The sequence below is a fragment of the Cervus elaphus genome, chromosome 19 (assembly GCF_910594005.1).
Source record: "Cervus elaphus chromosome 19, mCerEla1.1, whole genome shotgun sequence".
In the NCBI taxonomy this organism is placed as follows: Eukaryota; Metazoa; Chordata; class Mammalia; order Artiodactyla; family Cervidae; genus Cervus; species Cervus elaphus.
Genome location: NC_057833.1, coordinates 59,404,672 through 59,420,108, shown reverse-complemented (window position 1 = coordinate 59,420,108; position 15,437 = coordinate 59,404,672). Strand labels below are relative to the sequence as shown.

The 15,437-nt window shown below is 40.4% G+C and overlaps 1 protein-coding gene across 2 annotated transcripts in view; it reads right to left on the bottom strand.

The window, feature by feature from the left end:
- DRD3 (dopamine receptor D3) overlaps positions 1 to 9,353 on the bottom strand; it is a 52,474-nt gene extending 43,121 nt beyond the window's left edge. For both annotated transcript variants that reach the window (XM_043874045.1, XM_043874044.1), the window contains exon 1: positions 8,962 to 9,353. The gene's annotated coding sequence lies outside the window, so the exon portion shown is untranslated. The remainder of the gene's footprint in view (positions 1 to 8,961) is intronic.
- Between the last annotated feature and the right edge of the window lie 6,084 nt (positions 9,354 to 15,437).

Genomic DNA, 15,437 nt, shown 5'->3' with positions numbered 1-15,437 from the left:
CCACTCCCCTTTCCTTGTTCCCCTCCCGCTCCACCCCCCTCCCATTGCCTGCATTTGCCTTCTCCCCCGCCTCCCTCTGTCTCTCTTTACTTCCTTCAGTCTACCATTCTTTCTCTTAGGTCTTAGGTAGTAGGACATGGTGGTTTTGGAGACTGAATTATGGGAGAAAATCTGAAGAGTAATGGGGTTTAGAGGCAGCATAGTGGTTTTTATATTTAGGAAAAATCTATGTGTGGAATTTTATTTGAAACTTCCTAATTATTTCATTTTATGTTTTTGCCTGTGCTGTGCAGCTTCTGGGATCTGAGTCCCCAGACCAGAAAGTGAAGCCACGCCATTGAAAATGCCAGGTCCTAACCACTGGTACGTGCATGCTAAGTCACTTTCTGTCAGACTCTTTGTGACCATATGGACTGAAGCCTGGCAGGCTCCTCTGTCCATGGGATTCTCCAGGCAAGAATATTGAAGTGGGTTGCCATGCCTTCCTCTGGGGGATCTTCCTGACCCAGGGATTGAAACTGCGTCTCCTGTAGCTCCAGCATTGCAGGCTGGTTCTTTACTATTGAGCCACTGGGGAAGCCCCCTAACCACTAGATAAATAGGGAATTCCTGAAACTTCCTAATTTTTAAAGACTCATTACTACTTTAAAAAAATATTTAAGCCTTATGAAGCCTCCCGTCCCCCCCCCAAAAAAAAAATCCCACATCCATGGGTCAATGAACCATATGTCACCAGTTTTTGATCTCTGACCTAGTTTAGTGCCCTCACTTTTCAAACAGGGAAATTGAGGCATAGAGAGATTAGTAACATATCTTAAGTCAATCAGCTTCTTAGGGAACCTGCATACAAGCCTTCCAATGCTCTTCTTTGGCATCTGAAAGCCATAGTAGCTGTCATATTACTACCCACTAGGAAAAGCCAACCTTTCAACTGTGGGGATGTTTGACATAGAGTGGGAAAGGCAACAGAGCCCATCAGCTGGCCAACGACACCAATCTGTTGGGCCAGAAGGGACTCTGGGCCCTTAAAGCCAGGTGTGTGTGTGTCCGTGGAAGGCAAGAGGGAAATGCCTTTGTGCCAAGGGTAGCAGTGCCTTTGGTCCGGGAAGATCCCACATGCCACATGCTGGGGAAGCACAAATCTTGTAGCCTATAGCATGACCCTGAGACCTGGGCAGAGTGCTTCCCAGGGGCTCTGTGCTTCCCAGGGCTTCACTCTGACCCCATCTGGTCATAACCTCCCCAGAGGATGAAGTTGTGTCTTCCTATGGCACCAAAGAGCAGAACCACCCAGAGTCCACACTCCCTTTCTAGACTATACTCTTTATCTATCTATCTATCTATCTATCTATCTATCTATGTGTATATGTGTATATATATGTATGTGTATGTATGTAATTTAGTTAATTTATTAATTTATGGCTGTGCTGGATTTTCATTGCTGTGCAAGCATTTTTCTTTTTTTTTCTTTGTTTTTTCCTTTATTTTTATGAGTTGGAGGCTAATTACTTCACAACACTGCAGTGGGTTTTGTCATACATTGACATGAATCAGCCATGGAGTTACATGTATCCCCCATCCCGATCCCCCCTCCCACCTGCCTCTCCACCCGATTCCTCTGGGTCTTCCCAGTACACCAGGCCCGAGCACTTGTCTCATGCATCCAACCTGGGCTGGTGATCTGTTTCACCCTAGATAATATACATGCTGTTCTCTCGAAACATCCCACCCTCGCCTTCTCCCACAGAGTCCAAAAGTCTGTTCTGTACATCTGTGTCTCTTTTTCTGTTTTGCATATAGGGTTATCATTACAACCTTTCTAAATTCCATGTATATGTGTTAGTATGCTGTAGTGTTCTTTATCTTTCTGGCTTACTTCACTCTGTATAATGGGCTCCAGTTTCATCCATCTCATTAGAACTGATTCAAATGAATTCTTTTTAATGGCTGAGTAATATTCCATGGTGTGTATGTACCACAGCTTCCTTATCCATTCGTCTGCTGATGGGCATCTAGGTTGCTTCCATGTCATGGCTATTACAAACAGTGCTGTGATGAACATTGGGGTGCATGTGTCTCTTTCAGATCTGGTTTCCTCAGTGTGTATGCCCAGAAGTGGTATTGCTGGGTCATATGGCAGTTCTATTTCCAGTTTTTTAAGAAATCTCCACACTGTTCTCCATAGTGGCTGTACTAGTTTGCATTCCCACCAACAGTGTAAGAGGGTTCCCTTTTCTCCACACCTTCTCCAGCATTTATTCCTTGTATACTTTTGGATAGCAGCCATCCTGACTGGTGTGTAATGGTACCTCATTGTGGTTTTGATTTGCATTTCTCTGATAATGAGTGATGTTGAGCATCTTTTCATGTGTTTGTTAGCCATCTGTATGTCTTCTTTGGAGAAATGTCTGTTTAGTTCCTTGGCCCATTTTTTGATTGGTTCATTTATTTTTCTGGAATTGAGCTTCAGGAGTTGCTTGTATATTTTTGAGATTAATCCCATTTGTTTCCTCATTTGCTATTATTTTCTCCCATTCTGAAGGCTGTCTTTTCACCTTGCTTATAGTTTCCTTTGTTGTGCAAAAGCTTTTAGGGAGGAATCAACCTGCCTGACTTCAGGCTTTACTACAAAGCCACAGTCATCAAGACAGTATGGTACTAGCACAAAGACAGAAATATAGATCAAGAACAAAATAGAAAGCCCAGAGATAAATCCACATACCTATGGACACCTTATCTTCAACAAAGGAGGCAAGGATATACAATGGAAAAAAGACAACCTCTTTAACAAGTGGTGCTGGGAAAACTGGTCAACCACTTGTAAAAGAATGAAACTAGAACACTTTCTAACACCATACACAAAAATAAACTCAACATGGATTAAAGATCTAAATGTAAGACCAGAAACCATAAAACTCCTAGAGGAGAACATAGGGAAAATACTCTCCGACATAAATCACAGCAGGATCCTCTATGACCCACCTCCCAGAATATTGGAAATAAAAGCAAAAATAAACAAATGGGACCTAATGAAACTTAAAAGCATTTTTCTAGTTGTGGCAAGCGAGAACTACTCTGTAGTTGTGGTGTGCAGGCTTCTCGTTGCACTGGCTTCTCTTGTTGTAGAGAATGGGCTGTAGGGTACGTGGTCTTCAGTAGTTGCATCTCCTGAGCTCTAGAGCACAGGCCAGATAGTTGTGGTGCACAGGCTTTATTGCTTCATGGTATGTGGGATCTTCCCAGACCAGTGATTGAACCCATGTCTCCTGCATCGGCAGTAGGATGCTTTACCACTGGACCTCCAGGGAGGCCCTCTAGACTATACTCTTGGTATCAAGATCATAGGATTCTCTGCCCAGACTGCTTGGACCCTATTTCTAGGGCAGCACAGGCCTCATTTTGGATTTGTCACCCTGAAGGAAGACTGTGGCATATGTTTGGGACCCATGGGCTCCTGGGGTAGATGTTTGGGGGAGTTTGGTTGAATAGCGTGGAGGTAGCCTGAGATAGGGAGAGAAGACAGAGTCCCTGGGACAGGATGGGGAGTGGGGTAGTTTCTCCTGCCTTCTCACATTTTGTTTGGCACTCTTAAGGCCCGGGAATTCCAAATTCAAACCTGGCCTTCCAGATTGTTGAAAAGGTACCTTTATTAAGGCAGGAGGAGTAAACGTTTCCTTCGATACTATTTGTTCGTTATAACTAAACTATGTAGATATAGAGTATATGGGCCCCCATGGGAATTCTTGCTCCAGGCCCTGGCTTGGTGGCCAGGATTTGCTCTCAATTCTGCTAACTCTAGCTCTCCTTTGATTTGGAGATTGGCTTACTCCTGGCTGTCATTTTGTATCTCATTTTGAATGTTTCAGCCTGGAATGTGAAAGTGTTAAAGTGAACAAATAATTGTAAGGGGCGAGTGGTTTGGAATGAATTCAGAGGATTGTTTAAAAAAAAAAACACAACGTTCTTTATCTTGGCACACTGTTTGCACTAAATATATTTTAAAGCATAATAATAATTTTTGATAATAATTATAATTTTCTCATTATTTGGAGAAGGGCAGCCACTACCCTGGAGATAGCACTGTTACTGCCAAGAGCTTTTGGAAAAATACAAAGCTTTCTGATTGTTCAAGGGTATTTTCACCTTTGAGACAGGCTCAGGTCTGGAACGTTTTTGCTTCTGCAGCTGGGCCATGTTGGAAATCAGTGGCCAGGAATCACATTTTCCTGGGGTCTGCAGTTGGGTAGTGATGTCTTGGCCTTATCTCATCTTTTGGATAGGAGGGAAGCATAAAACCTTGGGATATTTGTTACCATTGTGCTGGACATTTTACTCTGCTAAGGTTTGGCAGCTACTTAAAAAGAGCACAGCTGAGTGTCAGTGACTAATTATATGAAGGGAAACCCTTGACTCTGAAAATCAATTCTGAGCCTGATGTTGGAATCACCATTGCAGTTTCTGATTTACTTATTTTTTGCGTTACACTATCTCTAGTCTTAGATTCTTTTGCGTAGCTGTGGGGTAAGCCTTGGTTGCCCAGGCAGTTCCTGATGGGTTGTGGGTGTGGGAGATGAAAGCATAAAATGACTGAGATGCTAGGTTATTCCCTATTTCTCAGCTAATTGTTTCAACTTCCTCCCTCCTTAGATTTTATTTAGAATTTTTTTTTTTTTTTTTTTTTTTAGCCAGCACTGCTTATATAACACAGAACGGGGCTGGGTTTTCTCTTTTTTTTTTTTCTTTTGATAGATATGCTGTCAAGTAAACTGATCTCAGGTAGGAGAAGTAAAGAGTCTGGAGAATTTGTGAACTTAATATTCACTCTCTAAGTGGACATCCCTGGTGGTCCAATGGTTAGGAATCTGCTTGTCAATGTAGGGAGCAAGGGTTCAGTCCCTGATCAGGGAAGATTCCACATACTATGGGGCAACTAAGCCAGGCTGCCAGAACTACTGAGCCCATACTCTAGAAGCTATATGCTGCAACTACTGAAGCCCACACATGCTACATACAGCCCATGCTCCACAACAAGAGAAGTCACTGCAATGAGAGGTCCATGCACTGCAACTAGAGAGTAGCTCCCTCTTGCTGCAAGTAGAGAAAACCCACACACAGCAATGAAGACCCAGCCCAGCTGGGGGAAAAAGTCACTCTCTAAGTCAGTCAGTTCAGTCACTCAGTTGTGTCTGATTCTTTGCAACCCCATGGACTGCAGCACCCCAGGCCTCCCTGTCCATGGCCAACTCCCTCATCTTCATGTTGAGTAACATGAGTTACTCAAACTAATGTTCATTGAGTCGGTGATTCCATCCAACCATCTCATCCTCTGTCATCCCCTTCTTCTCCTGCCTTCAATCTTTCCCAGCATCAGGGTCTTTTCCAATGAGTCAGTTATTCTCATCAGGTGGCCAGAGTACTGGAGTTTCGGTTTCAGCATCAGTCTTTCCAATGGATATTCAGGACCTATTTCCTTTAGGAGGGACTGGTTGGATCTCCTGGCAGCCCAAGGGACTCTCAGGAGTCTTCTCCAACACCACAGTTCAAAAGCATCAATTCTTTGACTCTCTAAGTAATTCATAACAATGGCCTGACTTCCTCATCAGCAAAATGAGGACAATCATACCCACTCTATAGGGTTATTGTAATGATCAAATAAAATTATATATGCAAAGTCTTGGCACTATTGACAACTGAGGCTGGAAAGTTCTTTGTTGGGGTGAAGGGGTACTGTTTTCTATATTGTAGGATTTTTAGCAACATCCCTGACATCTACCCACTAGAAGCCAGTAACATGGCCCTTCCTCCAGCTGTGACAGTGAAACAAGTCTCCGACATTGTCACGGTCCCTTGTGGGGCAAAATTGCTCTCCCCATTGAGAATCATGTCTGGCACATTTCACTTAAAATATTGTAGCTTTTATTGTTTAAGGGCAAGTGGGAATAGGTGAAGGAGTCAAATAAACTACAATTGCAGAGTGTCTAATGGACTTGGAAATTAGGAGATTGCTGATGACCTCAGCGAAGGGTGTTAGTTAAGAGTGGATGGAGGTAAGAAAGTGGAGACAGCAAGGACTAGGAGATTACTGCTGGTCTTACTCTTTCAAGAATCATTACATATCACACTACTTACAAATTTTAATGAGGCTTTTAATTTCTTACACAGTCTTTAGAGTTTATTGTAGCATCTCTTTGAGTGAGTGTCTAATCTACTTTAAAAAGCAGAGGGACAAAGTGTGGTCAGGCCCCCATGAGCTATGACATGCATTCTGCCTTGATGCTATTCAGTCCCTCATTGTGGAATCACAGTCTGCCTGGTGTATCTGTACGTTGCCTTGTTTGGGCGTCTGGTTCCATACCAGACTCCCATGGAGTTTATTAGGAAGTTACTCATTAAGATTTATAGGGTTTTAATTGTTTGTTTTCTTTCTTTGAGGACATGGAGTTAAGCAAATCACAACAAAAACAAAAACACCTTGAGTTCTCAACCTCCTTCTGAAGAGTCACTACCACTTCCGGCTGCTCCTCTGTACTAGGCACAAGTACTTTACAGATATTACCTCATTGTATTATTTATAGTGACCCTGAAAATGGATATTGATATCTTCCTTTTACAGATTAAGAAACTGAGACAGAATTTCAATAACTTTCCCAGGATTACACAGTATAGGGGTCTGAATTGAGCCCAACTTTAGTCTTGTGTCTTCCTAAATCCAAAATTTGTGACTTATTTAATGTATCTAGGCTGACTCCCCCGGTGGCTCAGACGGTAAAGCGTCTCCCTATAATGGGAGACCCGGAGACCCGGGTTCAATTCATGGGTTGGGAAGATCTCCTGGAGAAGGTAATGGCAACCCACTCCAGAATTCTTGCCTAGAAAATCCCATGGATGGAGGAGCCTGGTAGACTACCATCCATGGGGTCGCAAAGAGTCAGACACGACTGAGCGACTTCACTTTCACTTTCTTTCATGCTGGGGGTGGAAGTCACTATGGGCAATCATTTTCAGGTGACAACAGAGTTGCAAGACCAATTGCTTGTATCACAGATCCCTGTCTTTTGCCATCTTTGAACTTTCACTCAGTTATATCCTGATCTAGTCTCCAAGGCTTTTCTGGCTTGGGACTTCAGTTCAGACTTGCTATATTGCCTGAAAAAATTAATAATTTTAACTAACATTTATAAGCATTATTTTATTTAAACCTCATAACAACTTGATGAAAGAAATATGTGCTATTATTATCCCCATTTTTGCAGATGGAGAAAGCAAGTAACAGAAAGGTTAAGGATCTCACTGAGGTCATACACCAGTAATTATGGAACTGATTCAACCCAAGAGCTATCTGTTTCCAGAGCCCCATGTTCTTAACTTGCCCACTATTCAGGTGAGAGAGACAAGCCAGAAATGGGGGCTAATTTTAAAATCTCACTTTTTCAGAGTACCTTGTGCACATGACCTGACCAAGCTCAGCGAAGACAATGCAGGTGCACGCTGCACATAGAAACAGTGGGAGTTACATTGTCATTATTATTAGAGGTAGTCTTTAGCATTTCTATGGCACTTTATTCTTGAAAATTGTGTCTAATTATTTTTTCTACTGAAAATTCATAAGTGAATTGAAATCCATAGCTTATTTATATATTTGGGCACATTTACATTGTTGGCAAATATACAGAGAAAAATCATAGCTGGTTATTGAGATCCAGTAGCTAAGGTAATATAGTTTTTTCTTCATTAAACTTGCCCAGTAAAGCAGAGAATCCCCACTTTCCATCACAAATTCTGATATCTGAATATCCTACCATTCTAGTCAGAGGTAAAATGGGGAACTCAATGGATTAGTTGGTCAATAAGCAAATATTGATTGATGACAACTTCAACATATTAGAAATTGAATTTAGTATTGGGTAAAATCTACTTGGTATTTGTTTTAATTCACATTCCATAATAAGCAGTCTTCTGTATAGATTCATTAATATCAGGTATGCCCTTGGATGCTGGCAGTAGTTACTCTGCTCAACAGCTCTGCACACTGCTAGCCAAGCAGACCCTTGAAAATGTTCAACTATAAACAGTGTCTGAGTAAGAATCTTTCTCTTATTGTATCTGCTTCTGTTTTGCCACAAGAAATCCAATGCTGTATCAAGCAGCAAGTCTTCACTCTTACCTAAGGACAGGCATTTTACTGACCTTTTGGTGTCAGTAAGCAAACGGCTTCACCTATAAAGTTCAAGCAGGATGCAGAATGTGTCTAGATTCCAAGTTTCACTTTGCTATTGCTGCGTTATTATTTGTGCATTCATTTTGACAGTATTTGATTAAACTGAAGGCATGAACTGGAACAAATGCCTAATTGCAACAACTTCCATTGACCCAATAAGCTACAGTGAGGAATGAAAGTCCCACAATTAAACAACAATATCCTCAAAATCATCTGCCATCATTACAGAAAATATACACAATCATCATCTCAAGTACTGCATATCTCTGTTGCGAATAATTGGATTCTGACTTGGAAGCAGCCTAACTTAAAATAGAAACAGTGCCTATTGAAACTGTGCCTCTCCAAACCCTCAGCTCTGGATTACCAGGGTGCTGAATTGGGGAGTTTAAAATAACAGACCCTTTCAATTAAGTAAAACCCTTAAGAGGAAAATAATCAACTTCCATACAAATTTCAGGAATAGTAACAGCTTTTTATTTTTCATTTTAAAATTCTGCCTTGATATAGTTTCTAGAGCCTATGAAGATCTAATTTTGGGGGGAAAAGGAGAAAGAAAATATGTTTCTACTGTCCAAAAAATGAGGAGAAAATGAAAACAGTTTCTTCAGGGGTTCAGGTTTTTAAGAGAGGGTACAGAGTTGTAATGCATAGTCTCAGAGAACCACAGAACCCCAAGCTGCTTAAATAACCTCTTAGGAAAACACTGTGTATTAAATTAGAAATGAAATAAAATTACTTACCCTGATAATTTCTTCTGATTTCTGGAGGCTGTGGGGTTTAGCACTTCAGCTCCTATAACCATTTACGAACAGCAGACATGCCCAAGCAAAGCAAACTTTGCCTTTCTCAGGACGCAGAAACTGTGGAAATGAACAGAAATAAAATCACCCATTTTTGCCTCTAAGGTGAAATCATTTGTGTGCTGCTCTTCCAGCTTCCCTATTAGACCTTACTGCATGTTTCCTGACTGCTTTCGAATGCACCATTTTCTCTAGAGGATTTGGGAGGGACCCTAAACTGAGTGTCACTTGGGTCAGCCCTTCAGAAGCTCTGTCCTTGGTGCTGAAAGAGAAGTGTAGCCGGCAGAAGCAGACTCCGTTTTCTACCTTGCTTTTCTCTTTTCCCTCTGTGCCTCTATGTGCTTTGTGCTATGCTTTTAGTACATGTATATATTTCCCTCAATGCTCTTTTGAATCTCAGTTTCCCACTGTCTTTACTTCTATGACTTTAATTTCTCTTGAATAATTTTCACCTTCCTCAGTTTAATTGTCATTCCAGCTGTTGGTGGGTGTAAAGATGATTGGTTCAGAAAAATGAGCAGATCAACAAATTGATACCACAAGTGGTTAATAGAAATCAGTACAATTTAAAATGCAACTGACAGAATAATTGAACTCGGAGGTGTAAGCCTGTCTTGGAAAAGAAGGCTAAAGGAAATATATTACAGGGGAAGCAAAACCAAGGCATGTAACTGGTGATAAAGATGAAATAGGCTTAATACTATGAGAAATTTTAAATGTTTATTTAGAGGCACTAGTTTTCAGAGAACTTTACAATAACATTTGCCAATTCATTCTTATGGCTCCTCTGAGGTATATGTGAGTAATTTTTTAAAAAACCCAAATTTAGAACTGATTAAAGGGAGATGCAATGAAGGAAAGTCAGTGAAAGTCAGTTTCTGAAGCAGTGCTAAAATTTAGACAATCTTAATTCATGGTCACCTGTTCATATAATGTTTAATCAAACTTCCCTGGTGGCTCAGACGGTAAAGCATCTGCCTACAATGCAGGAGACCTGGGTTCAATCCCTGGGTTGGGACGATCTCCTGGAGAAGGAAATGGCAACCCACTCCAGTATTCTTGCCTGGAAAATCCCATAGACGGAGGAGCCTAGTAGGCTACAGTCCATGGGGTTGCAAAGAGTCGGACACAACTGAGCAACTTCACTTCCACTTTCATGGAATCCTAACTATTCCCTACTTTCTTGTTTTTGATTTCTTTTCCTTCCTTCAGAAAGGGTGGGAACTGTTTCACTACCCTCTCTGCTGGCAGTGGATATGTTTGGCAGCTGCAGTGTGGACTGTCATGGGGAAGCTAGTCCTAGTTTGACTATGATAGAGAGCTCTGCTGGCTGAGAAAGGCAGCAGCAGCAAGGTCTAAGTATGACTATTAACAGCAGCCATCATTTATTGAGCATGTACTAGTAGTCAGTCATTTTAATGCTCTCTTTTAATCCCTTCAACAACTCTAAAAGGTGGATAATGTTTTTACATCCCTAATTTATAAATAGGGAAATTGAGACTTAGAGAATTTCTAAAGATCATACAGCTAACACATAGTAGAGCCAGAATCTGGATCTTGCCATCAACTATTTCTGGAGCATGTTCTCTTAACTGCTATGCTACAGTTGTTTCAAAGGTGGAAAATTTAGATTTCTCAGGAGACTGACATATGTCATGTGTGCATGCATACTAATTCGCTTCAGTCATGTTCAACTCTGTCATGCTATGTACTGTCGCCCACCAGGCTCCTCTATCCATGGGATTCTCTAGGTGAGAATGGAATGGGGTGCCATGCCCTCTTCCCCCAATATGTCATACAGAATAATAATTATAATGACAAAAATTATGATATTCAATGATACAATATTATCATGACATAATTTATAATGCATTTTCTAATTCATGTTCCCATCCGTATCTTAAATAAATCCTCATGATGCCCATTTTTACAGAGACTGTTGTGGATTGAATTGTATCCTTCTCAAGTTCATAATCTCATAATGTGACTCTATTTGGAGAAACCTCCTCTTTAAGGAGGTGATTAGGTAAAAATGAGGCCATTACGGGGTGTCTAATCCAATCTGATGGATGTTCTTATAAGAAGAGGGAGAGACACTAGGGAGACACAGAGAAAAGGCCACATGAAGACACAGCAAGAAGGTAGCCGTCTGCAAGCCAAGAAGAGTCTTTAGGAGAAACCAAACCTGCCAACAAGTTGATCTTGGATTTCTAGCCTCCAGAATTATGGGAAAATTAATTTATGTTGTTGAAGCCATTCAAGGACTTCCCAGGTGGCTCTGTGGTAAAGAATCTGCCTGATAATGCAGGATACATGAGAGACACAGGTTTGACCCCTGGTTTGGGAAGATTCACTGGAGAAGGAAATGGCAACCCACTTCAGTATTCTTGCTTGGGAAATCCCATGGACAGGAACCTGGCAGGCTACCATCCAGGGAGTCACAAAGAGTTGGACATGACTGAGCACAAGATCTAAGCCATCTAAACAATGGTATTTTGTTATGTAAACCCTAGCAAATTAATACAGAGATTTAGGGAGTTTAAGTACCGTATCCAAGATTGCTCATGATTTATGGTGCATGAATGTATTGTTATGTGACATAACTGTGTTGAACATGCCCTAAAACTGAAGCTCCCAGTTCTTCTTTTGGATTAGGTGACTAAGAAAATATGCATTGTCAAGGTCTGGCATGTCTGACATGTAACAACAGAGAATTTGCAAATAGAGTTAAGCAGAATCATATTAAAGAACTCAGGATCTTAACTGCTCATTTTCAGCATTGTGGTTCCACTTTGAGTATCCTCTTTATTTTCTTTAACATTTGATAGTAGTGTGTCTGATGAGAACACTGCCATGATAATGCATGAATGTAGCTGGAAAGGCCATATTTCTAAACTTTCTGTGTTGAGAGTACATGGTGTATCCTCATAGAGCAGCTGTTGCTGGCAGAATTTTCTTCTGCATTTTTGTAATGCCTTCCTTTAGCAAAGTTCAAAGGAAGATAAAGAGGGATGACAACTCTAATTCTATGTAGGAGCAACAGATAGAGAAATTAACTGACATGCCCAAAGTCACACATCTAAGCGGTCAACTCAGTCTTGACTTGACTTTCTCTCTAGTAGATTCCCTGATTGCCTTAGGGAATGGACAGGGAAGGGTGAATGAGGGGGTCCTTTTTCTCAGGACTTCAATGTAGGTGACAGCAATTGCTCCTTTTATCTGGCACTTTCCATTCATACAACACTGAACAAGTTTCATTCTTTTAAGTGAAACTCTTATTCATGATTGGCATTGAAGATTTTGAGATTTGCCTTCTGGGAAGGACTCCAGGACGCCTACAGAACAGACATGCTTGGGCAGAAATCAAGAAAAATATAGATCATTCTCATTTTCCTTCCAGGAACCCATCTCAATAGCATAAGTGGAACAGCTCATGTACCAGTCAACAATGCTTCATCAAGGAAGTCTTCATCTTTTGAACCTGAACTGGGAGATTTAGAGCAAGAGTTAAAAGGTGGTGGGTTTCTGATACATAGGCATGCTCAGGAGTTTTGTTTGAAAGGGAATTGGTGTGAATTTTGTGGTAGAAATACTCCTTTCAAGTCTTTGAAATTCGGCTCCAGGGTGGCAACTCTTTGGTTTCACTATGGGAATCTTGCCTTCAGCACCAACCACTGAGTGCAACATGACTTTCTGACATCACTTTAAGCTGCCACAGAGCTCACACTCAGCATGACACTATGAAGACCAAATGAGGCAATGTGGGGAGTCAATTTTCAGGGCTCTGTATAAACAGAGGGACATTTTGTTTCTCTGTGTCAAGGTCAAGGTAACTAGGATTTTTCACTGTGAACTGGTAGATTTGATTGTCATGATGATCTTAAGTTACATAAATACCATCAAAGAATAGCCCTTTGGTATGTTTTTCACTGGAATCAGACTTCCAGTTGTAGAGTGCAAAGGTACTCTGGCAAACGTAATAAGTGGTCCAGACAGTATGGTTGCACCTCCCCAATCCCTGCCCCCATGCCTCACCAATAATGTGATCTTGCCATAAATGAGAAAGCCCTGGATTTTATGTTTGAATTCACTCTGCTACTGTAATAAATGTGCAAAAGAGAAAAATAGTTCAATTCATTTATTATTGTCCAGTACTGCGCTCCAATCTTTCTTCCTTCCTATCAGAGAATGGCAGCAAGTTACAATGTAAGCTTCCCAGCCAATCAGATTAGTACCCATTCCACTGTTTTACGGTAGTAGAGTAAGAGTAGGAAGTAAATAAGTGATATTTTCCTTTGTTTTTGTATGCAAGCACAAGTTTGTCTGCTTGCGTCTTACTTCCTTTTTATATTTCTGTCTTCACTTTTCTACCTAATTTCTTCCTGTTTTTTTTTTTTTCTATCTCCGTCAGATAATCTTTCATTCTTTAACATTTTTCTCATTTTCCCCAATATTTGCTTTCTTTTCTTCTCCCCTGAATTACATATAAATGGGAATGGGGATGGAATAGAATTAGAAAAATTTATCTTAACTTATCATTTGTTTAAAAAGGACTTTGAGTTGATGAGTATGGCAGATTGTATCTTCCAAAGAGTGCTTCCCTGGTTGCCCAGTGGTAAAGAGTCCACCTGCCAATGCAGAAGATGTGAGTTTGATTCCTGGGTCAGGAGGATCTGGAGAAGGAAATGGCAACCCAAAGACAGTTGCCCCACAACGCTGGCTGTGCTTCCAACTGGAATCTAGCATTAACTTGTCAGTCCTAAGAGTAAATCATTTTGTAAGTGGCTATTCTTTTTTTTTTGTTTTGTTTTGTTTTGTTTTGTAAGTGGCTATTCTAATCTCCAGTTGAGCTAGCTGTCCCTGTAGATGCCATGTACAACAGAGACAAGCTATTGCTGCAAAGGTCTGCCCAAATTTCAGATTCATGAGCACTATAAATGTTTGATACTATTTTAAGCCAATAATTTTATTATATGTCAATAGGTAATACATTGAGTTCAGTCTTTACAGCACTTGTCATATTCAGTGTTCAGAACAGCACATTTCAAATTATATCAAATCCCATCACATTCTGAAGCAATTGCCATTTAATTATTTAGAGTGGGTTTTTTTTTTAGTCTTAGCTGCTATTTATGTAACTGATTTTATAAAACTGTGTTACTCAAAGTATGGGCCATGGACCAGGAGAAGCAATGGTAACTTCACTTTGGAAGTTGTTAGAAATGGAGAATCTTGGGTACCACCCCAGACTTGCTGAATCTAGAATCACTGTCTTAATAAGATTCTCAGGTTATTCATTAAAGTTTGAGAAGCACTAGTGTAAAGAACAAGCCTGCTAAAAGTTACAGATACAACAGGAAAAGTTTATTATTTATTTTCCATTTGTTTTTTACCACTCTCCTGGAAATCAGGAGGCTGTATGTAGGGGGTAGAGATGCGGGAGATGGAGGAGAAATTTTATGACAGAAGTAGAGATACCTAAGAAAGCAGAAGGGGTCTAGAAGCTCTACATTGGGTGAGGCATGTTTCAACTATTTTACATTAAGAGGTGAGGGACACTGTGGGGAATAAGATGAAGGATTAATAGATGTTCCTTAACTTTTTCATAGTTGATAACATTTTATTATAGAATAGGTTGTACTTTTTTTCTTTTTTTTTTTTGCAAATGCCTATGAAAAATATATGTTTATTTTGTAAAAGTTGTTTTGAACCCTTTAGGATTTCCCAGGAGGAAATGTTCTCTCACATTAGAAATAAACTATTATTATTGTCATAAATTGAGGTTTGAGTGTTCACACACCATGCCTTTCTTGGGTAAGTACATTTTTAATAGTTTGATCCCTGCCCTAGAGCACAAAGGAGCTCCTTTATCTTCATATCTGATTTTCAAGATTCTCAGCATGTATAAAATGTATCTGCCATTCGTTCTCTGTGGGTTACATTTTCTAATCCTCCAAAGTTCAGTTCTTCCCAGCAGACAGGACTTGTAGAACTTTGTATGTTAATAACAATAATCTTGTATTCAGTGGTAGCTTTTGTCCCCTCCACAGCCCCTTTGCAAACTTGTCATTGATGTCCAGATATCCTACTGCAGTACTGTAATTGAAATACAGTCACTCTCAGAGTAAACAAAAAAGACAGATTATTACAAACTAGCTGGTTTGAAATAGGACAAATACAAGCATCCAAACAAGGATATTTGGTGTCACTAGAACTCTTGGGGGAGTTTTTAAAATTTCAGATTTATTGGGTGGCATTCCTATCCTAGAAATGCTCATTTCCTCCCTTTTCTATCTTATTTTCTCTTCAGAGAGGATTTCTCTCTCACATTGGTTTCAACTCTCTTATGGTTTAAAGATGTCATATTAAAGGTCATCAGGTTCTGGTCATATTGTGGCGCTTAGTAGAACCATAAC